The following is a 22,830-nucleotide window of genomic DNA, read 5'->3' as shown; positions in this document are numbered from 1 at the left end:
CTTCGAAATAACCTTTAAATGTGACCAAAAAACAGATGTCGCTACCCATAACTAAAAAAAACTTTCCTCGAATCTCTCCCAGATCACTAAACCCCCATACAACCCTCACCCCCTCACCCCAACACCATCAACAGACACCAAACCCCCAGCACGCCATTCCCAATAGGAGGCACAGATCGTGCCGTGGCCAGGGTCCGTTCCGTAACGCGAACGTCCAGAAAACGGCGTGTTCCGACGTTAATCCATACGTGTATCCACGTCACGAACACGGAACGCGGATAGCCAATAATTCTGCGGCAAGGCCAGACGTACAGGAACCGAGGGCCGGCGACACATTTATCCTAGCCTCTATTACCTCGCCCATACACAGGCTCAGAGGCACAGACGAGGACAGACGAGGACAGACGAGGACAGACGAGGACAGACGTAGTCGCGAGGTACGTATAGGACGCTCTTCCTGGTGCTAACTCGCGCAATCGTCTATGCAGATCGGGGAGGCTCTTCCTGGCGGTTGCAGAAGGGGAATCGGTGCACCGCCACGCGATGCAATACCAATTACAGCGTTGGACACGTTCGCCATGACGTACGGCCGATGATATTTTATGGAGCACCGAGCTGGTACCGTACCGTGAGCACCGAGCTCGCCTCGCGGAAGATTAGAAATCGAACTAATATATCACGGCCTGTTGCCAGGCCAGGCTCGATTCGGTTTTCACGGTTAGCACGCGATTTTAATTTCAAATAAGCCGCCGCGATTCCGGGGCTACCGTCGACGAGATAACCGTATTTAGCCCCGCGAATTAATTACGGAACGATTTAAGAGGGATCACGAGAAGAGACGATGGACTGAGAGAGTGCTTCATGGACTTAGCCTTGTGGATTGGCCTGCAGGCTGATTTCAGGCTTTCTGAATCCCTTTGCTTGGGTACACTTGTTGTTACTGAGATATATTAAAACAAAGTAGAACCTTGGGAGTCGAACCTGAAGTATTCTTTTGGTAGCTATGTTCTTTCTACTAATAATAATTGTAATAACTGCAAGTTCCAAAGGATTACTAACCTTGGAACACCACCACTGAGGGAACAGCGTTTCCTTCGAAAGGGAGAATTCGAATGTGTTCAAGGAATAAGACGTATGTATATATATACCGTTAATTGAACGAAACTCAGCTTCCAGGTAGTGCACAGCCACCGACCGTTTATGCAGATTGCACGGACACGCTCGCTGGCAAGCACGGGCAACGACGTTTCGAGAGAACTGTAAACATTACGTCCTACCAGCCGTAAGACACGTTCCGCGCGGAGAGCCGAAGCGAAGAGGTATTATACAGCCTTAATAAAATGCCACCGGTCGGATTACCCGCGGTAATATAACTCGGCTAACGCTGCTCGAAACGGCTGTTGCGCAACGAATTTATTACGAAAACGGAGCGTGCTCCCGTGTCTCTTGCAGATCGAAAATATTCTTTCTGTGCCTGAGAGCCAACGTCACTCGAGTCCTTTTTTCTTATTTTTCAGGGGAGCTCGAAAGCAAATGCGATTACCCATTTCTTAACATATTGTCAGTTTAAAATGGTATAAAAAATAGTTTATACTATTAAATTCCCTTGCTTTATGACTCAACTAAATTCCTAATAATGTAATAAAATGAAGAGAAAGCAATAAGATTTCTGTGAAAAATTTAGATTTGGAAAAAAGGACTTGGTTTAGAGTGGCTCTGAGGTACAGCATTTTCTTTAAATTCTTCTGAAGGAAAGCTGATTCTCTAGGAAATGTTTAGAAAATTTCTGTGTGTAAGGGTTCGACAAATTTTGACTCTGAGGAGGAAATCGAAAGAGCGAGAATTTCTTCGTGTCTGTAGATGAATTGATAATGTGTAACTAGGATGCAAAATCCTTCGAACGTAGAAGGACTCTACGTTGGTAATTCACTGGCAATGAATTAGCTAATTCAATGTTAGAATCCTCGATATTTCCTTTACGGAGAAACTGAGTTCTTTAAGGAAGTGGAGCACTCCCTGATGAAGGCTCTGGAAAGTGAACGCTGGAAAATTCCACGTTCATTGAATCCAAGGAAATAAGACTCCCACTCGTTTCAACTCTAGCGAATCAAAAATATATTCCACGTAGCCACAAAAACCTGTAACTTGTACCATCTGTCCTTACACCAAAAGAAATGTCACAGCATTTCCTGCTACGTATCCCGAAACCTGTAGATCCTCGATACAAAACCAACAGTCGTCTCAAAGCGGAAAATTAATAAGTTAACTCGATGAAACTGCTGAAAAATTTCTAATAAAGCCTCAAAAAATGTTTAATGATAACTAACTCCACTTACTGCTTTAATTACTCAATTCCACCTTAATGGGAAGTAGATTACTTTAGAACTGATACATAAATTTTGTAAATACTGACTTGCACGACTTCCCATTAAAGAATCCGAAAACATTTTACGATCACCTCAGTACATCAAACCATAACTGGAATACAGCGTGCTCGCAAGGGTCGTAAATGCGTGCATCTACGGGTGTATAGAACGGAAGCAGAAAAAACCAGCCGCGATTCTGTTTGGATTCTTTATAAGGGTGAACCGAGCACCGTTCTCCCCGTGCCAGTGAAAAGTGGCCCTTATCTGTCCGCCTAGACTCGGGGAGGAGCGGCTGGGTCGTTATCGTGCCGGACATCCTGGGAGAGGACACGATCTAAGTAGCAAAGTGTGTAAGGCATGTCGAACTATCGATACGCCGACGTATCGTCGACAACGGAAAGTCGATACGCCTGGCTATCGACGGGCCAGAGAAAACGGGCAGCGACGGTAAAAGGACAGCTGAAAACAGCCGAGGCTATCGCGACACTACCGTTAATTGAGGATAGAAGCTTTTCCTAACGTCTCTGATTAAGGAAACGCGTTTCTCTTCTTGAAAAAATATCGCTGGAAGAATCCCTTTTACGTGAGACACGGCGAAACTTTCGAGCAGTTTGGTTCAAGGAAGAATTAAGGAAGAACTCTGATTGATGAGTGATATGGAATGTAAGCTGTGTCTAGTTATACTGGGTGTTAGGTACGTGTGAGATATTTTTTGTGGCTGATTTGGGACATATTCCACTGATTTTTGTGTGTCTGACTCGGAACTTGATCTACTGAATTTTACTCTGTTTGAGTTGTAGCTTATTCTACTGAATGTTCTGTGTCTAACTCAGGGCTTATTCTACTGAATTTTCTATGCCTGACTAAGGACGTATTCTACTGAATCTACTATGTCTGATTCGGAGCTTATTCTACTGATAGTTTGTGCCTAATTTGAAGCTTACTCTGCTAACTTTCCTATGTCTGACTTGCAACTTGTCTGGCTCGAGGTTTATTCTACTAAATTTTTTGTGTCTGACTAGAGACTTATTCTACTGAATTTAATATGTCTGAACAGGAACCTATTTTATTACATTATCTGTGCTTGACATGGGACTTATTCTACTGACTTTTCAATGTCTGACTTATGACTTATTCTACCGACTTCTCCGTATCTGATTTAACTAATACACGCCCTCAGTAGAATAAGTCCAAAGTCAGACACACCATCCTGAAATCTCTGAAAAATTTGTATAACGTTACAAGATCCGCCCATGGGCGTCGATCTGACAAGCTATGAGCCATGGAGATCTGTGCTGCGCACGAGACCAGCGCTCCACGTGCAAGCGAGAGCATCAGGCTCGGGAACGTGACACCTGCGAGGTGGCTTTCAACAGAAACGAGCGACGCAGTCGTGTGCCTGCAGCCCGCGATTTTAATCTCCTTGACTGATTGATTTACACGTTGCTGGTCAGGTGACGAGCTCCGAAGACGCTTCGGAATCGTTACGTAAAGAGGCTTCGAGGTTAAAGGACGCTGCCGAAGATCCCGGACGTAGAAGAGACACACGACCGAGGGACCGCCTTCGGCTGTGATTGCGCAACGAATTGTTGCAGAGGAGAACGTTCGCCAGGCCCAATGAAGCGACCTTTAGCGACGAACCGAGAGGAGGATCGATCAAAATTGGATATTCTTTTTGTGACATCTTTTTGTTCGTTTAGCTATCAACTGTTTCGTGGCCAAATTGTTTCTTTCATGGCATCTATTATTCTGATCTTCTTTTTACATTCTCTAGTCTTGTTTCTGTTGGTTTCCTTTACTCATTTAGCATCCCTCATTTTTATTCTTCTGGCACCCTCTTTTCTTTTTCTTTTTTTTAATTAACTAAATTTCTAACATCATTTTAAATGTAATAGCACAAAAAAAGGAACACACATATATGTCCCACCAACCAAAAGCGTCAGACTCTCCGTCTGCTCTCCATTTTACATACTACACTTCAGATCCCAAGAAAAATCCTTCCACGCTGCTTCACGAAACAGCAAAACGACTCCCTTCATAAAAGCTGCTCCCTCTCGCGTAAAAGAAACTAACGAGTGCCCTCGGAGGGCGAGATTAAGAAAAAGTCCAACCCTAACGACGGCCGAGGTCTCCCTGGATTCCCAAGGGACACCGAGACCCCTGCGACTGCCCAGCCACGCAGTGAACAAGGTGATTCTACCTGAACGAATTCTCCAGGAATTAGCTGGCGAATTCTTTGGCACGGTGCCGAAGCCAGGGCTCCCCGAGGAAGAAAGGGGGAGCCTGGGGGGGCGTGGAATTCCTGGCGCGCTAAATAAGGTCGAGTTCCCCGCGTTCAGCTAGCTGCACCCCGCGGCGCAGGAACACGGACGACGACGGGGCTCGCTGGAAATTGCTGCGGAATTTTCCGCGGAGGGAATGGAATTTCGCGGGATTTTTACAGCGCTGAGGCTAAATTCTGCCCCTCCCGGTTTAACGACGCTGGAACTCGGCGTCGTTAAGGCGGGCTCTTCGGGGTTTCAGAGGCGATCGGGGCAATTAAGCCCGGGAGGAAAACGAGACGATTAAGGGCCCTGTTCCTGTGTCGTTACCTCCGGAAGCCGAACTCGGTACACCCACTTTGCATCGATTACCGCGGTGCTACACGATGGTCGATGTTGCGTGGATAGGTCGTGATAGAACGAGAGAGGGGTCGCTTCATTGTGGCAATAGCAGGGCATTGTGAAATGCATTGGAAATGAACGCGTGCAATGTGGGAAGAGATGCTGAGAATAGAATTCTGCATTCAATGAGTTTGTCAAATTTATCTAATGGATAGAAATTCTGAGGTCTAATGAGCAAAGAAGTCTAGTCAATTTTGCTGTCCTTTCATAGCGAAATAAATCACGAACAAAAATCAGTGATTAATCTATACCTATCTATATAATATTTCTATTCCTATATTATATTTCTATATAATATAATATTTCTTATATCTTATAATATTTCTATTCTATTAAATTCTTTTTAAAAAAAAGAACTTTTATTGGAACTGTAATACCATTTCTGAAATCCTCCATATTAATAGGTGAACTTGGATAAAAAAAAATAATTCCTCAGTTTATGTACAAACCCGCTGTTTTTATAAACAATTTTAATCCGAAGGCACATAAACATGGGCAAGCACCCTATATAAAGAACCTTAAGATAAGATAGAGCAGCGTTCTCAGCTGTCGGTGAAATACGAATTACAAACTGAGTCAGGTGCACAGTTATGTTCGCCCGGTTGAGACATCCTCAACGTGCACGTCTTCGACGCTGATCGCGAGGAGAGTCGAGAAGGGGAAAGGAGCGACACGAGAGACAGAAAGAAAAGTCCCGAGGTGGGGAAAAATTGGTCGAAGAAACGGGCTTATCGAGTGCGGGCAAAAACGAGCAGCACGAACGGCGCTGGCTGACACGTAACCTCATTTAAATGCGTTACACGTCGCGAAATAACAGTCCTTTAAACTCATGGCGGACCGATTAATTGTCCCAGGCCTCGAGAACGGCCTCGACAGCGCAGCCTCCGTTGCACGCGAATGCAAATCGAGCTGCGCTCGCTGCAGGTGGAAATTACGATTGCGCTATTTGAGAGACTCTCGAAGAAAGAAATATTTCAAATACGTCTTTCGAAAAAATGACAATTTTCATCGGCTATCTAACACAAAAATCGAAAAAGTAAAGAGATTAATGTACATTTAATTCTCCTTTATATGAGAAAGATTATGAACCATGCATAGAAGATCCAGAGATAAAGTAGACTTAAGTACCTATTTATTAAGAACCGAGAATAATCAATTTTTCAGTGAGAAGTTAAGACCACTTTTAATTACCCAAGCAAACCAATCTCTCCACGACTTAAGAATCAAACTTCTACAACAAACATTCTATACAAAAGAAAACTGCACTATTTTGAGTATTAAATTTGAAAAAGAATCTACGCCTCAAGGAGCCCAATAAAATAATCATCTCCCAGATGAAAATCTGAGAAGAGAACGTACAAAAGCCATCAAGGATACAAACATCCTCAAAGGAAAGGCAGCTCTCGGTTCCTCCTCCATTCAGTGTCCCTTCTCCCTCTCGAGGTTCACAGGTGCAAAAGCCACGAGAGACCATAACCAAGGCCGCTCGCAGCGCGCGTTTTCGCAACGAGGTGCGAGCGCCACGCTTTCGGAAAGACGGCTCGTTACCTCGGGGGATCATTAATCGACTTAACGGCCAATAACCGCGTCAGTCATTAATTTATCGAGGCGAGTAACGCGCGAGCCCGCTCGCGGAACCAGCTGTTTACTGGGATTAAGGGGGCGCTCAGGTGGACGCGTTCGCGGAGGCGCTCGTGAGTAGGTGGCTGCTACGTGTAATTGGGATTAATTAAGTGGAAAGCGCGAATTAAATTAACGGTCTGCCGTCGAACAGAGCCGCGTTGCGTAACAGACCGATCTGACGAGGAGGATCCCACAGAGGACGCGAGAGGATCGAGGAGGATAGGAGCAGCGGTGAATGGCGACAGTAATGCGACGACCCTTTTGTTTTCGCTCTTTGCGCCTAACGATCCACCTATACGTGATAGGACTCGGCAATTTTCTTTCAGGCGATGCAGTCGTCGACGTCGATCCGAGGTACAGCTTGTGGGACGCTGTGGAACGATGTAAGGAGTGGAATATTTGAGGAGGAAAGCGGTTTCTCTTACTCTGGGAATTTCAGATTCCTGGACTTCTGGGTGAGTCTGGGAATTCTTGGCAAGAGGACTCTAAGCGTATCATTTCAATTCTGAAGACTGTGGCTTGTGTTTTAAAATATTCACTTTGAACTGTGAACACTTTTTCTAATAGTTGAACTTTAGATGAGAGCTTTCAACTTTGGCAATTTAGCAATCTGAATCTGAAAAGGTGGACTTTCGTATTTCTAATCTTAGGCTTCAAAGTGGATAACATTTCCAAATTCCAGAATTCAAGGTTCAAATTACCAACTTCGAATTCCAAGCTACAAGAACTTTTTTATTTCTCCGAGAAATATTTCTAAAGTCTTCTTTCGACTAATTTCAGCTCAGAAATTTTCGCCTCGGAGTGGCACGAACAGAGGGAACAACAGCGCGATGTTTTCGCCGACTAGCATCAGCTGACATTTCCTAATCCCGCGAGATGCGAGGCTCGGTCTGGCGGAATCGAGACAACGTCGCGCCTTTCACTAGCGCAGCGTCTTCCATAGACTCACAAAAGGTTACATTTACATGCGGCGACGCGCTTGTCGCCGGCATGTCATTGTCTTCGAGGTTACTGCCATCGGCACGTGCGAGGAGAATGTCGAGTGCTTTTACGAGGGTGCCATTGATTGGAAACGAGCACGTGCGGGGTTCGTCTGTCGCGTTACTTTCGAGAACAGAAACGAAACTTGTTCTGACGAGCTCTTCTCCCTTTCGAACAGAATCCCCTGAGGAAGACTCTCGTCCCTCGATTAATCTGTTAATGATGACATCGCAGGGACTCGTTACTGGGAATCCGCGTACGAAAATTTGAAGCTTTGGCTCTTTTGTTTTGAGTCCCGTCGTCAGCTATAAAATGTGGAATATACGGTTCTGAAGTTAATTAAAGAATTCCGCACACGTGTCTGTCTGTCAGAAGTGAAACTGAGAGAAAATGGTACAGTAATTCCAAGAAGTAGTAAAGGAAGCAATAAATTTGTAATGAGTAAATATTTTAGTAGCATGTTTAGAGGACGCTCGAAAACTTTCATGGGTTAGAATTTACTACTTATGCAAAATGCCTGAGACTTCAATGTGAAAGCCTGACTAATGACCATGAATGTCAGAATATTAATCCTGACACGCGGTACTATATGTACAATAAAGTAATAAACGATAATAGATCAATTTAATGCACTAGAATTACGTAAAACAATACAAACTCGAGAGATACTCAAAGTAAGAACTACGGTCGCCTATAAAAACCTCAAATATCAAGGTTTCCAGATCTCTCTTAATGCTGCGCTCTTCAACGCAAATTTAAATGTCAGAATATCGGTATTCTTACAGTGTAAACCTGTATTTAATGATAATGATTGGCTTTGTGGTACGTATCGATGATACATGGGAAGAAAGTCAACCGAAGACCTTACTAAAATAAAAATTACGTATCTGCACTCCACCATAGAAAGTGAAAACAGGAGCAGATCGACAGAAGCATATCGATGACGCAGCGCTAACAGAAGGCTGGTCATCCAGCAAGGGTACCTCTCCAGAAAGCAGATTCCCCCGCAGGGCGGTCGGTACCAGTCGGGCCCCGTAATTATCGCGCGGCTATTATTGCTCTTAATTAGCTTGATTGCCGAGGATCCGCGCAGCTCTGGTCTCGGGACCATTCTAAGTCCAAGTGGCACGCGGTTCGCCTCTGCTTTCGACGGGGCCGACTTTCACGATCGCGCCCTTTTGTCGGCTCGGCTGGGCTCGCGGTGCAATTAATTGGATAGCCCGAGAGGAACGATAAAAGGAAATGCCATTCCCTTTCTCGTCGGTCAACAAAGGTTTATCTAGCGGTACGCGAGAGTCTGCGCCTTGCCCGACCGATAATTAATCCTCTGCTACTCCTGTCCCCGTCTCTCGATTGTTACCCATCGGGGTTATTGTTTATCCCGAGGGTCCAGCGACAGCGAGGGCCGAGGGACGAGCGATGAACGCGAATCGCCGCGCCTCCACGCCCGATTCGATTTCTATTTATCCCCGATCGGCGGCCCTCTCTCGCCCCGACCGACGCGTTCGACGTCGAATTACGCTCGATTACGATCGCTTGTACCATCCCGCGCGCATTTCACGCGCCACTGCCCGTAATCAGGCCCTTATTTATTGGTCGACAATTTATTAGACGATAAATAACCGCGGCGAGATGAAATTCCTTTGATCGGCGCTGGCCGAAGGAGGCCGCCCCCTTCTGCTTGGGGAAACCGAGCTGAGGATGGATAAATGATCGAACCGTAACGCGGCCTAATAAAATCATGCGGGGCAACGATTAGGCGGAGGTGGAGGAAGATGAATGTTTGCCGCGGAGCCGATTGTTTGCTCGTCCCGTCGCTGAATTAATTAACATCGCGCGCGTTGGCGTCGATGAGCGTTCGCGGTTCATTTATCATCGGATACACTTCTGATGAAATTCGAGGGGCGGTAATTGAAACGTCCAGAGGGGATAGACATCGCCTAGAGAACTCCTTTCGGATTCTATGAGCCTCCCTGTAGGCTGATCGAGGGGTTATTAATATCGATGGCTGGAAGTTTGAATATTCGGAAGCTTGAAAATTAAATTTGCCTAGAGAAAAATACATATCCATTCCCTCTTCCCTTTATTCATCTAATCGACCCTCCCACTTCACCTGATATGAATTTGTTAAGGTAAATGTAATAGTATATGACCATGTCAGAGTACCTGAACACTAACTCTAACTTTATTTCATTTTCAGCTTGATTCTACTGCACCTAACGAAAGAACAAGAAATAATAGATACCATAAAACAGTATATTCAGCTACTGGAACGTAATTCAAGTGTCTGGTCGTATATAAAAATAGCCCACTTACTAGGACATCTTACGTCTCAAGGGTCCAGGTACTAGAACATTTACTTTAAATCTCATCTCCATCAAAACCGATAAAATCAGAGATGATATTAAACCTGCTGCCAGTGACGTCACGAGGTAGAGAGGGAACTTCTCGAATGGGCTGGATATACTCCTATCAATCGGTGATTCCTAACAATTCTTACCTCATTCTTAACAGAGGGAATGTTTTGCCTCTCCACCTCGCATCGCTGGACAGCAGGCTTCATACCACCCCTGGATACAATGCAAATACCTCCACATTAACATCGTTACTGCAAACCCTCAGCCAGGCGGCTCCCATTGTCCTCCAGGCGTTCATCAATCTCCCATGCACGTCATTTGCAATTACCCGTTACGTTTAGCCACGATTATCAGTTCCAACGGGCCGACTAACGTTTCCTCGAGCGAGTCCCCTTCCGCGAAAGCTTGAAACGCTGATGACGAACGGTGGACGTAGCCCGTGGCTCGAGCGTCGCGCTAATTGCGCCGATTGTACGCCTAATTGCGGTCATTTGGCCAAGTCGTCGGCGCCCGTGGCGCGGCTACTCGAGCGCTGTGACACTGGTGAAAACGGTAATTGAAACTGCGTGGAAACGACGGGGTACTTTCTCTATGAAAAGCCTCATCACGTTCGTGGAAACGTACGTGAGGTGTTCACGTTCGGCGAAAATCTATCGTCAAAAGTTGTCACGGGGACTGAGACTCTCTCTTCTACGATCGGAGCGTTACGATAATTGGAAGGAGGACCGACGACTTTCTCCCCACGCTGATGACAGATCCGTTTCGAGAGGCGTCGATAAGACGCAGAGGGAAATAAGAAAAGGGAAAACCTGATTGGTGAAAGGCCCTGGATGCGCGTGATAATGATAGCGACTGGAAAAACTGGATCGACTGGGGATCCTGATTTTCCAGGGTGGGAAAAAAACGGGAAAGCGCGCGAGCGACTTTCCTGGCGATCTCAATCTCACTGCCAATACCAATCTCAAAACCTCAATCCCAAAAGAAATCCTTAAACCAAGTCACTGATCTCGAGCAGAATTCCTTTCTTGAGAAGAAGAAGAAGAAGAAGAAGAAGACTTCTCTGCCTATAGAAGGAAAGAAGAAGACTTCTGTATCTCCAGAAGGAAGGAAGATAACTTCTCAATCTTCAGAATGGAGGAAGGAAGATGACTTCTCAATCTTCAGAATGAAGGAAGATGACTTCTCAATCTCGAGAAAGAAAGAAGAAGAAGACCTACCTCTCTGCCTCCAGAAGGAAGGAAGAAGACATCTCAGCCTCCAGAAGGGAGGAAGAAGCCTCTTCCAAAAGAGGAGTGGCCACGGTGGCCAGTGGAAGGACAAGGAAGTGTCTCGCGGCAGCCTAGCCCGGGACGAGGCGAGCTCTCGAGGAAGGGACGAAAAGAAAGGGAAAAGAGAAGCGCAGGAAGGGAAAGGAAAGGGCAAGGCAGCCAGGCAGCCAAGCCGGACAGTGGCCAGGAGCGAGCAACGTGGCCGCGCATGCAGGCGTTCGTCTCGGTTCGTCGACCTCCAGTGGAATGCAAGGCATAACCTACCGTAACACCACCACCAGCATCACCACCGACGGCACCGACGCGCCTCCGCCAGCACACCACTCAGCGTCGAGGAGGCCACGCTGGAACCACCTGCGAGAACCAACCCCCCTAGATCCGTCGCCGACGTCCTTCGTCCCCCGCGAGTGACTCAGCTGACCAGCTGCTGGGTTCGCGAGACAGTTTCTGGTCACTTGCGCATGCCAGGCACATCGCCATCTGGGACTCTTCCGAGAACCCTCTTCAGGGTGTTTTTAATTACGTTTTCTTGGACTGCGTGAAACTTCATCCCTTCAGAGTTTGAATATCTGAGAATATTTAAAAATGTCAATATTCCACCTTCCAAATCCCTGAGTTCCCAGAAGTTTCTAACGTCCCAGAAGCTTCTTGATGTTCCACGAGCATCTGAGCTCTCTGGAGAATGTCTAACGATCGCCAAGCGAAAAAGGTAATGACAGTGATACCTAGCGGGTTTTTCCCATCCAAGGCAGTACCTACGAATTTTCTCTGCCCGATAGAGGCAGCTCGCGGAAGGAAACGTGGAAAGCAAAACAAAGAGGGTCCAGCAGAGGATCCTCCGAGGCAGCAATTTTCTCGGCCTCGTTTAACGATCGCACACGGATAATGACAACACCGCCGACAGGAGGAAAGGAGACCCGTTCAATTCTAACTGCGGTTTTCCGTGAAATTCTGGAACAGCGCTACGCGGCCAGGTTAATCGGCCATTAATCGTTACGATCCCGTGGCGCCTGGCACGTATTTATCCTAACGGGAGAATCACTAATAGTGGTTGCGGTGAGCAATCGCGGACTGCCTGTGGACAGGTACAGTTATACAGATAAGACCACCTCGAAGGATCGCCTCCTCCCGCGGCACGTTCGCGCATTGTGGAATTTCCGTAATTCGATTGCTGGCCTTTTTGCAGGACACTTCGCCATTCAACCAGCAGGGAAACCTCGAGGGCTGATCGTTTCATCTTCCTTGATCACCGTGAAACTATGTTGCAAAGGTAATGACCGAATCCACTGGACAAGAACAGAAAAAAGGGGTCAAACAGCTTAGAGAAATATGGAGACCTCTGACATGTATCTAGGACCTAGGACAATTTTCAGAGAGCGAGGATTTCTATGAAAATTCTATAAATACTAAATGGAACTTTTGTCTGAAAACGCTCGGTTTGATCTCGATCCACCATCAAATTTAATTTCTATACCTGTGTTCATTTTGCAAAATTTCGAGGTATTCTATATTATGAGTGATCACTTTTTTGTATAATTAGAACCTTCTACGCGCTCTCTAATAAATGACTTATTTTTTAATATTCATAAAATGTCAAGTATGGTTGCTGTAAGATAATCGATCATCGATGAATAGGCGCAGATGGAACAGGTGAAATGGAAGACCCGAGATTCCAGCGGCACTTTCTTCGGTCGCTGAAGTTTCACTGAATGCATAATAAATTCAGCCTCGCGTTTTATGTAACACGAGCGCGCCTGACGTGGAAGCTTAAGAAGCTTTTCGAGGTGGCGAGCGTTTTTCAGCGACGACTGAATTTCGAGGAGCGACAGTGGTCGGCGACGGCAACGGTGGACTGCAGCGAGCGAGGTACAGTTAGAGAGATAAGACCTATCTCGAAGGATCACGATTACAACCTGCGGCTCCATCGTTCAACAGGATCTCCAGCGGATTCTACGTGTCTCAGTTATGGCGTTCCACCTAATTCCAGATCCTGTTTACAAACAACTCGCAATGATAACGGGGTATGCGTTACGTAACCCTTGAAAAAGTGAATTTCGAGGGAGGGACAGAACCTGTAATTTCCTCAATACACGCTTAGGTACTTCGACAGCTTCAAACGATAAATAGTAACATATGTTGTGTACAAAGTATAGCTGAGTGCAGGTGAAATTTGATCTCAACTTTTGGACCCTGAGATTGAGAAATCCTGTATTGGAAAGCTCAGGAGTGAACTCCTCAAGCCATTCCAGTGTTCAATTCCCCGCCAAGCACCGTTACCATTCAGGTGTCGAAAGTACAAATAAATCCCGCTCGATCCCCTCGTTTAATCGTCGGTGAAAGAGCAGGGGTTACAATACCCCCTAATGACTCGACGCAGAGTCCATCATCAGCTTCTTCAAACGCCTCTCTGTTCTGGGTGTTCGAGCCCGTTGACCGGAAGTCTCCGGGGCAGCGCGCTTAAATATGCACGTACACACAGGCGCGCCAGGTCTTTGAAGTCCTCGACGAAGAGGAACATTAATGGAGATTCGCTTTCACCGTTCGCCTCTCCTCTCTCGTCGCGGCGTGCTCGTCGTTAGCGTCCTCATCATCGTCTCTTCTTCTTCTTCTTCCACGGGACCGGTGAAACCGACACGACCTTTCGGAGCCACCTCCTGCTGACCTTTCCAAGGCGAACGCTCGCATGCTTCTCTTTCAGGAAGGAGGATTCGCGTGGCTGGCCGCTCGCCGCTCGAGATAACGACAATTACCCGCGGCTCCGAGCGATAAAATTGCCACCGATCCCCGATACCGAGGCTTGTTAACATTCGCGATAAGGCAGGTTACATTGCGTAATCTCATTGTTGCTCCCTCCAGACAATTTTTCAGGGACTCGAGGATTTAACCATCGCGGCAGATTACGCGACGAGGTGCCTGGGTTCAATTGCTTCTCGATAGGGCTCTGCTACGACTCGCGTGGGCGGAGTATTACGTGTCCTCCGCCTAGCAAACGCTCGAATTTCCGTCGCCTGATGACTGTGCTCTTGGGGACCGTCGCTTCTGCTCGATTCTTCGTGATGTAACTGCGTCGACGTAGGAGCCGCGTAGAATGTGTCGAGTCATGTAGGACTACGAAGAGGGGACATCTAGCTGGGACTTGGTGATTTGAAGACATTTTTATGGGACTTTGTGAATCGATAAGATGTCGAGGTTGTAGCTTTATATAACCGACACTCCAACCTGAGCGCAGGTAAGCCAGTACATTCCTGTTTTGTGTTATATTGCACTTCGCGTTGCGTTACATGTTGCATTGCACGACGAATTACACAAGCATCTACGCAAGCGTTTATAAAAGTCGGGCGATATAAAATCCTCGATAATCGTCACGGTCCCCTGACTATGAAATCCGAATCGAACGCTTTTATTGGCCGAAACGTTGGCTCTGGCGGAGGCTGCTCGAGGGAAAAAGGAACACGTTGCACGTCGATCGACGACGTCTTCAGGGACGATCTACGCTGGTATTACGTACAATAAAATCAAGACGCGCGGAAAGAATTCACGTGGACGCGCGTGACTTTCATTCGCCGAACGGTTTTTTCGTGAAATCGCGTATCTCACTGACGTGGAATGTAATCCTGGATCGGGCCATGACTCAGCTTGTCATCCGAATCACCTTGACGAGAGGCGTTTCGAGATGTGGCGGTTCGCGTGCGATCCTTGGCATTCCAGGTTAACGTCGCCACGATGCTGATTTAATTTTCGGGAAAAAAATTCTAGCTACTGGAGGGGAACTAGTCGAGGTAATAGCTTCGGGAACTTGATGTTCTTGAGGAGTTTTGTTCGGTTTGTTGCGGGGCTGAGGAGTTATTAGATTTTTCTTAAATGTTGGTATACTTGTGTGAAGTATTTCTGATTTAGATCGAGATAAGTTTCTAAGCTTCTAACTTAAAAAATTGTTTAATAAGTAAGTAGTCCAGATGTCGAGTTTTTAAATAGGTATTTCAATCTTCAGGTACCTAAGTTTTTAGCTTCTCGAGTGTCTAAACTTTCACGTTTTTGGGTACTGGAATTTTCAAATATTTATTCAAAGTTTCAAATATTTGAATTTTCAAATATTCAAATTTTCAGTTATTTCGAATATTCAAATATTCGAATTTTCAAATATTCAAATTTTCAGTTATTTCGAATATTCAAATATTCGAATTTTCAGCTATTCGAATTTTTAAATTTTAAAATTTTCAAATGTTTAAATATTCAAATATTCAAATTTTTAATTTCTCAAATATTTAAATTTTCAGAAATCACCCTAATGCTTGGAGAGCTCCCTCCACAAGACTAACAAATTTCTTCACTAAGCCACCGAGAACAAGCAACATTCAGAAACCCCCCTCGAATAACCAAGAAGCCACGAAATTCTCATTTCCTCCAGCGACGTTGAAAACCAGTAATTCAAGTACCTTGAACGCCATCCACAGAACAAACAAAAATTCTCCCACAATGCAGGACACAAGAAGAATAGAAGAGGACAAGATCGAAGAGCATCGACATCAAGATAACTGTCTAACCTATAGCTCTCGGTGGTACCTGGGATAATAATTTGCACTTCGTCTACTTGGGAAACCGGCGGCCCCGGAATGCCGTGAGAACGGGAAAAAAGGGACGTTTCAGATCCCGTCTCGGCGGAGAACGTTCTGCCATTTGTAATAGAAGAAGGCAGGCAGCCAGGCAGGCACGGACAATCGCGTCGTTAGGAGCGAATTAAGGTCGACGTCCTGCGCGGCACGAGCCGGAGACCTCGATTTTAAAATTCACTTTCATCAGAGTCGCCCTCGGGTGATACCAGGTGCAGCGTTCGCCCGAGGCGGCTTCGCCTATCGTCCACGGTGGAAAAAGATCGCGGCCTAATGATTAATCTCGCGGCCGGAGCGCGAAGAATCCGCTGCTCCTTCGCCGCGCGCAACGAGCGAAGACAAATGTTTCCATTATGTCTCTCCGCTCGGCTCTCGGCGACTCAATCGAGCCGCCGCGAAATTAGACCGCGGGATCCGAGGGTATCTCCGAATCGATATATCAATCTTTGGAGGGGGGATGACGAAGCGGGTTCCATTTAGCCGTGCAGCGCCGTTTCGCGACATTCCACGTCAAACTGCGTCGTGAAGTAATAGTAACGTGAACGGTGTAATTGCTGGAGATGCAGCGTGTGGTAAAAATTCAGCGTTCGTGCGGAAAGGGGGGCAAAAAGGCACCGATGAAGGACAAGTTTCTTATGTAATGCCCTGTAGTTTCGATTAAAATTGGTTCTGGGAGCAGCGGAGGAACTTTTCAGTAAAATGGTCTGTGATTAAGTTGTGTTGTACAGCACTGTGTATGGGACTGCGCGGTAATAGGAGTAAGAAATTTTGAGAGGTGATTCTTCATGCTAATAAAATAAGAAGAAGATGAAGAATGGATGATATCACGCCTAAAGTTTCATTTTCGAGGTATTCGTTCCTGAGAAGAAGCTTAAAGATACAGGGGAAGCGTGTCTGACTCGAGACGGGGGTTATTCTACTGACCCCGCTGTGCCTGACCTGACTACTGCACGCAGCGGTAGAATAGGTCAAAAGTCAGACATAGGTACACACTAGAGAGTAATGAGGAATTTATGATCTCTGTCAACGAATCAAAGTTACTTTTTATGACAACATTCAAGGTATTAAAATTGAAACTTAATTAAGGTATACCGAGTCATTTGAAATTATTTCTTTTAATTTCACGAAATTATGTGAACATTCTCCCCACATTCCTTCAAATCCCAGTTTCTTCCACCGCTACAAAAATCCTCAAACACTTCTAAACTTTTCGTTCCACTCGAATCTACTTCCACTAAAAAATTTCACAACTCCTTTGCAACAGCTTCCCGACGAAAGACAGTAATTCCCAAGCCATCCAGTTACCTCGCCCCATTCGCCTCGTCCACTCGTCGTCAACTCGCGCCCTAACGGGGCCTCTTGCTAATGACGAGATCGCCCGCGCGCGAGGCCTTATCTGATCGAACTGTCCCCGTCGACCCAGGTTCGAGAGTGTCGCTGACGAGCGATCAGGTGGCGGCGTCCAACCTGCGTGTCTCTATCAGAAATACCACGGAATATGCAAACTATAAACGTCGCTGAAGGTTCTAACAGATGCTCGATTTTCCATCGCCGCTCGTGGCTGGGACGAGTAATTAAAACGAGACAGGAGAGCGTGGTGGAGCAACAAATAATTGAAATATCTCGCGGTAATTGAGCTGGCGCTGGAATTAATTCGGATCGAGTAACGGTAGCGCGGAGGAGACGCCTCGCTCGGTTCACAGGAGTTTAACGAGTTTTAATTAATTCATATCGGCGCGCGAGTCGCGAATGACATTTATTTGGGCCACTAACGGATTATGCTCGAGCGACGGTACTTAAAAGGAGTCGACGCGGGGTGATAACCGTTAGCTGGCTTTTATGAAGTTCGGCTGTTATTCTTTTAATCGTCCCCGAGCCTCCGAGCAGGAATATTTTACGAGGAGGCGGAAGGGTGAGTGGCGTAGAGGGGACAGAGAGAAATGCCTTCGGTTTATTCGTTGGGCAAGCGAGTTGAAGCATTTCTGGAATACTCGCCGCGACGGGACACCGCGGAGAGGGGAGGATCACTCGAGCGAGCGAAACCGCCTCGCGGCGCGGCTCCATCCGCCAAAAGATGTATGAAACTTTTCCGCAATTCCGAATTAAATTGTGTACGTGTTGCGGGAGCTTTATAGACTGGGCGACCCGACTCTACACCACGGATCTGAAGGCTACGTGCACGAGAGCGTTTGCTTGTGATAGTGCGGCTGGGATAGACCATACCTAGAATGAGTTATATCGCATTGAATATCAGCCGATAGAATCTCACTCGCGGCTGGCTGCCTCCTCTTCCTGCTGGCTCTCAAAGCGACCGCGCGCGAGCCATACCCTTTTACAATATTACATCGTTCCAACAGTCCACTCCAATTCGTGCTTCCGAAGAGTCATGGCGATGCCTTCGTCGGGGATGGGAAACTTGGCTACTTTTGAGGATGTTTGTGGTTGCTTGAACATTTTGTTGAGAGAAGTGCTTCGAAGGAAACTTCATTATCTGTTTCTTAGTTCTCAGAAATGAGCAGGTTTCCAAAATTCTTGGAGAAATATTCAATTTTGTGTGTGTCTATTGAAGTCTGTAAGGTAGAATTATCATTTTTAAGAAAAGGAGAAGCTTCCATTTACTGAATCACTGATTTCGTCGTACCGTAGAATTTCACTTGAGAATCTCTCGCAAATGTCTCACGATATGTAGTCTACTTCCAAAATACTCTAACCAGACCAATGTATTACATACTAAAAACATAATAATACTCTTCCTAAGAAGAATAATTTCATTTCAAGTGTATTTAGTATATCACGTATCTACTATTTTCACTCAAAGAGAAATAATGATCAGCTACAGTACTATATCAATCCTCGCCCATTATCTAACCCCACCCGAGAACTATTTATTCCATCAACGAGGGATCTGTACCGAAATTGCTAGACGAAGGGGAGCAGTGCAACAGCGGTCAAGCTTCCGCATCTAAAACCGATTTTCCCGTCCTCGCGTTCGGAGTCATCGAGCGTCCTCGCGTTTGTTCTATTTGGAGCGCTCGCAGAGTCGAGCAGCGCCAGTTCCGGGCGCTGCTTTTCTGTGTCTCCTGGCTTTAAACCCCTGGCAGGTGGAAATCTAATTAGCATACCGTTCGCTCTCTCAGATCCCTCGTGGATATGGCCACAGTCCCACGAGCATGAAGGCGCTCGGCCAGGCCGCGAGGGGGAAAAGACAGAGGAGGAATCGCGTGTCGCGGCGTGCTCGAGGCTCGTCCACTTAGTACATACGTAACTTTTTTTCCCCTCTAACGACACAATAAGACCAGAACAGCGCGATAAGCGGGCAGATTATTGGCACGGCTGATGCAACATCGCCGATAGAGCCCAGAAAAAGCGTAATCGTTTCTCGAACGACGGATGGAAAACGCAGGGGATTCAATTATCGAGGCTACCATTTTCCACCCGTAATATATTATACAAATGCTCGCGGGGAGCACGAGGGAACCCTGTGCTCGCGTCGTCGCGGCTTCATTAATCACATCACAGATGTAATTTCCATACCCGGTTCAAAGCGTGATTGATTGCGCGAGTCGACGGAAAAATTCGCATTAGCCACGGGTTTGCCGCCTCATTAAGCTGATCCTAGGACGAAAAATCGACGCCCTGCCGCCGTCGGGAAAAGAGTTCGACTGGCACCTGGACGTTTCGCAATGGGAACGTCTCGGAGGTGCGCAGAGGTTAACCCTCTTATAGTAGAACGAGGCTGTGAGTTATGGTTCGAGTGTTGGAGAAATCTTCGCTATCGGGATATCTACAAATTAATTTGTATTGATCGTATTGTTTTAAAATGAAAAGGGGAGCGTGGGCCCACTGGCACGAATACGTATATTATTCAGGCGTTGCGACGCGGCACGCAAGGGGTTAATTAGTAATCAATTAATCTGTACAGTGTTCGCTATAGATACATCATTATCCCCGTCGTCTCACAATCAGTGCTGCTCTCTGACTTTCTCTTGCTCTCACCGCGAGCATGCTAACGTGAACCATGGATACATTTCTTAAACTTAAAAAGATTCGAGGCTCATTTTGTGTGAGGATACTAGTGACTCATGGAGCTCATAGTGGCTAAATACAATAAATAAACTTCTAGGACAATCTCAAGAAATCAAAAGTGTAGGTATAGTCTAACAATAATTATTTCATACTTGTCATTAAATTAAGAAACTTGTCGTAGGAAACAAGAACCACAATTGGGTCAAGAAAGACCCAAAGGACTTGGTACAATTAATTGAAATAGTAAACGATACCAGAAACCCTTACTCTCAACATTAAAAAAGAATTTATCCCCCTTTAATATTTATTCCTGTTACAAAAGAAAAAACTGGATCCCCTAGTGGACTCAGAAGACCTCAGCCTCTAACAGGAAAGTCTTTCCAACGGTTTATCCTTACGGTTCGCGTCAGTCGAGTTCGTAAATCGACGTGGGCAGCGTCGAACGACTTCGATGGTCCCCTATAACCGACGAAGGATCGCGAGATCTCTGTGCTCGAAACGACTGCCCTCGCGAGATCTCGCCGCGGCGATAATTCGAGAAACGGACAATTACGACTCCCGTGGCCGTTGTTCGTCGACATTTCCATCGGCGCGTGTCCTTTTTATTGTCCCCCGACGCGCACCAGCTCGCAGGCTCGCTGTCTCCTTGCACTTTTTCCCCTTAGGGCTGACGAAGGAACGCTTTCGCGCGTTCTCCAAGCAACTTTTCTCTCCCCCATCGCGTGGCTCTTCTCCCTTTCTCCAGAGAGCTCTTTCGCCCCGCGGGGCATGTGTGCCAAGCGTGGCCATCGCCAGCCATAATTCGGAGCACGACCATCTCCGCTCAGCGCAATCGCGAGCTGCACGACTGAGAGAAGAGGTAATTTTCGTTCGCTGTGGTTCCAGAGGACATTTTGGGAGGATTTTTTCTTGGGCTACTTAAAGTCCCATCAAGAGGTCGTGTTGCTAATGACGTAAAAAGGGGGTCGAACACGGGAGTCTTCGGGGAGGAGGCGTGTTGGCTTGAGAGCTTGAGAGAGTTATGTGAAAGCTGAATCCAGGGTGAGAGGATGGAGAAGAAAGTTTTGGAGACTTTGTGAAGGGGGTCCTAAGGGGCAATGTGGTTTCTGAAGGACCGCTAGGATTGCTTTTAATTATTATTATGAGAGATTCTGTGGCGTGAAGATTTTCAGAAATTTAGGTATTTATTTGTTTAATTTAGCGTAGCTACTTTGCAAGATTCTACTAGTGGATCTACTATTCCATTATCTGAGAGTTCAATGTAGATTTGTAATCCCAGTCGTTAAGTTCCTTTGAGAAATTTATGTTGCACCTGCTTCAGGAAAATTTAATACTCATACTGTATTCATTCCAGAGTACTCATTTACTACTTTGTTTCTTCCAGGCTTCCAGGAAATGGGAGTAGTAAATATCACATAAATTCAGGAAGCTGAATGTCCCATATATTCAAGAAATAGTCAATAAAATACACTATGAAGATTCACGAGCCTGAGATACAGTTACTTAGTGTCTATTGCTTCTAATCCCTGATAAGGTTATAATCCCAGCCATAAAAAGAAGTAATACAGAAGAAAAGAGACTATTTTGATGAGAAGAATATCAGACTGAATTCTCAAGATTAACAATCATGAATGTACGACAGAACAATGCAATCGTCAAAATTACGACGTTAATTAGAAATTACGAAGATATACCTATTTTTCTCGAGATAAATACTTCATTGTACAAGCAAAACTTGTGCTTATTGACTCTTGAAGACTATCCTATTTGTGTCTCACGAGAAATTTTCTGGAAGCCATTACGAGGTACCGCTCATAGATTTGAAAAATTACAGATTTATTGCTAAAAATACAATTACAAAGAACAAGTGTTTTTTCTTTGTACCTAAAGATTATTTATATACCCCATATCGCTTGAACGATTTCAATAGCTTCCTTCAAAACCACAGAAGGCCCTAGAATCGGATTTTCAGAAAATGCTCGAAAGCCAAAGGGAACAGCGAAGCCAGCGATGCAGCGGAGAGATAATATCGCGTGGTACGCCATTCGCCGCGATCCCCTTGCCCTGTTACCGAAGGTTTTCTTCTTGCGCTCTTCCGGGTCTTCTTGCCACTTCTCCCAGCTCGAATTACCGATCGAACTAGTCACCGAGTCCCAGCTACGGCGGCATCGTGTCGCATTAACGAAGAGGTTTTTGCTGGTCACCCCCGGAGAAATCTGACTTCGATTGTGCAACGAAATCTCTGCCTCACGGCCTAATGGCACCTCGGCTCCGCGAGAAAAGCCGCAACAATGCGAGAGATGGATGCGAGAAAAGGGAACAAAGGTGAAAATACGACTCTATGGACGTGCGTCTATTTGCGCGTCTCCACGGTTACGCAACTTCCTCGACGTTTCCTGTTTGAACGAAAGGTTACGGGTCGCTTTGAACAAAGGATGCCATGGGAAGCGTCTCCTTTGATGAGGAGACAATGTGACGAGCCCCTGGCGATGACGCGTGGAAAGGCGAGGGAGAGCTATCAAAATATGTGTGACTGACTAGCGTGGAAATAGATATCGACTTCCTAGAGATTTTAGACTAGAGGAATAGTAATTGCTATGAGAATTTAATAAAAACAAGGTGATCACAGAGAACTGTATATCCTTAGAATAAGAACTGGAATTTTGGTACACTATTTTTACTAATCAAATTTTTATCTTTTCAGGAAACAGACTCCAAACCTCTAAAAAGGTTTTCTCAGAAGAAAACAAGATGGAAATCGACGCGAGAGGAATTTTAACACCGCCGCAGGACAAAACGTCTCTGGAAATGATACTTCGATTCCGTTCTGTCTCCTTCTTTTCACGATCGAATTACCCGCAGATCAGTTTCGATCTTCTCTTCTCGCGCCGAGTGTCAGGGCTCGCGTGTCGCGACATTTTATCCTCGCGCGCTCG

The 22,830-nt window shown here is 46.0% G+C and overlaps 1 protein-coding gene and 1 long non-coding RNA gene across 7 annotated transcripts in view; one reads left to right on the top strand and one right to left on the bottom strand.

Annotated features, from left to right (window-relative positions):
• Osp (myosin phosphatase Rho interacting protein outspread) overlaps positions 1-22,830 on the bottom strand; it is a 154,275-nt gene that overhangs the window by 78,978 nt on the left and 52,467 nt on the right. The gene's annotated exons all lie outside the window — the stretch shown is intronic.
• On the top strand, positions 6,867-7,519 carry LOC143178229 (uncharacterized). Its single transcript, XR_013001744.1, has 3 exons — positions 6,867-6,896; positions 6,979-7,107; positions 7,433-7,519. It is a non-coding gene; the product is annotated as an uncharacterized LOC143178229 (long non-coding RNA).

The sequence above is a fragment of the Calliopsis andreniformis genome, chromosome 4, assembly GCF_051401765.1.
Source record: "Calliopsis andreniformis isolate RMS-2024a chromosome 4, iyCalAndr_principal, whole genome shotgun sequence".
Taxonomy (NCBI): domain Eukaryota; kingdom Metazoa; phylum Arthropoda; class Insecta; order Hymenoptera; family Andrenidae; genus Calliopsis; species Calliopsis andreniformis.
The sequence above is the reverse complement of the archived record's forward strand: the minus strand, read 5'-3'. Positions and strand labels throughout refer to the sequence as shown.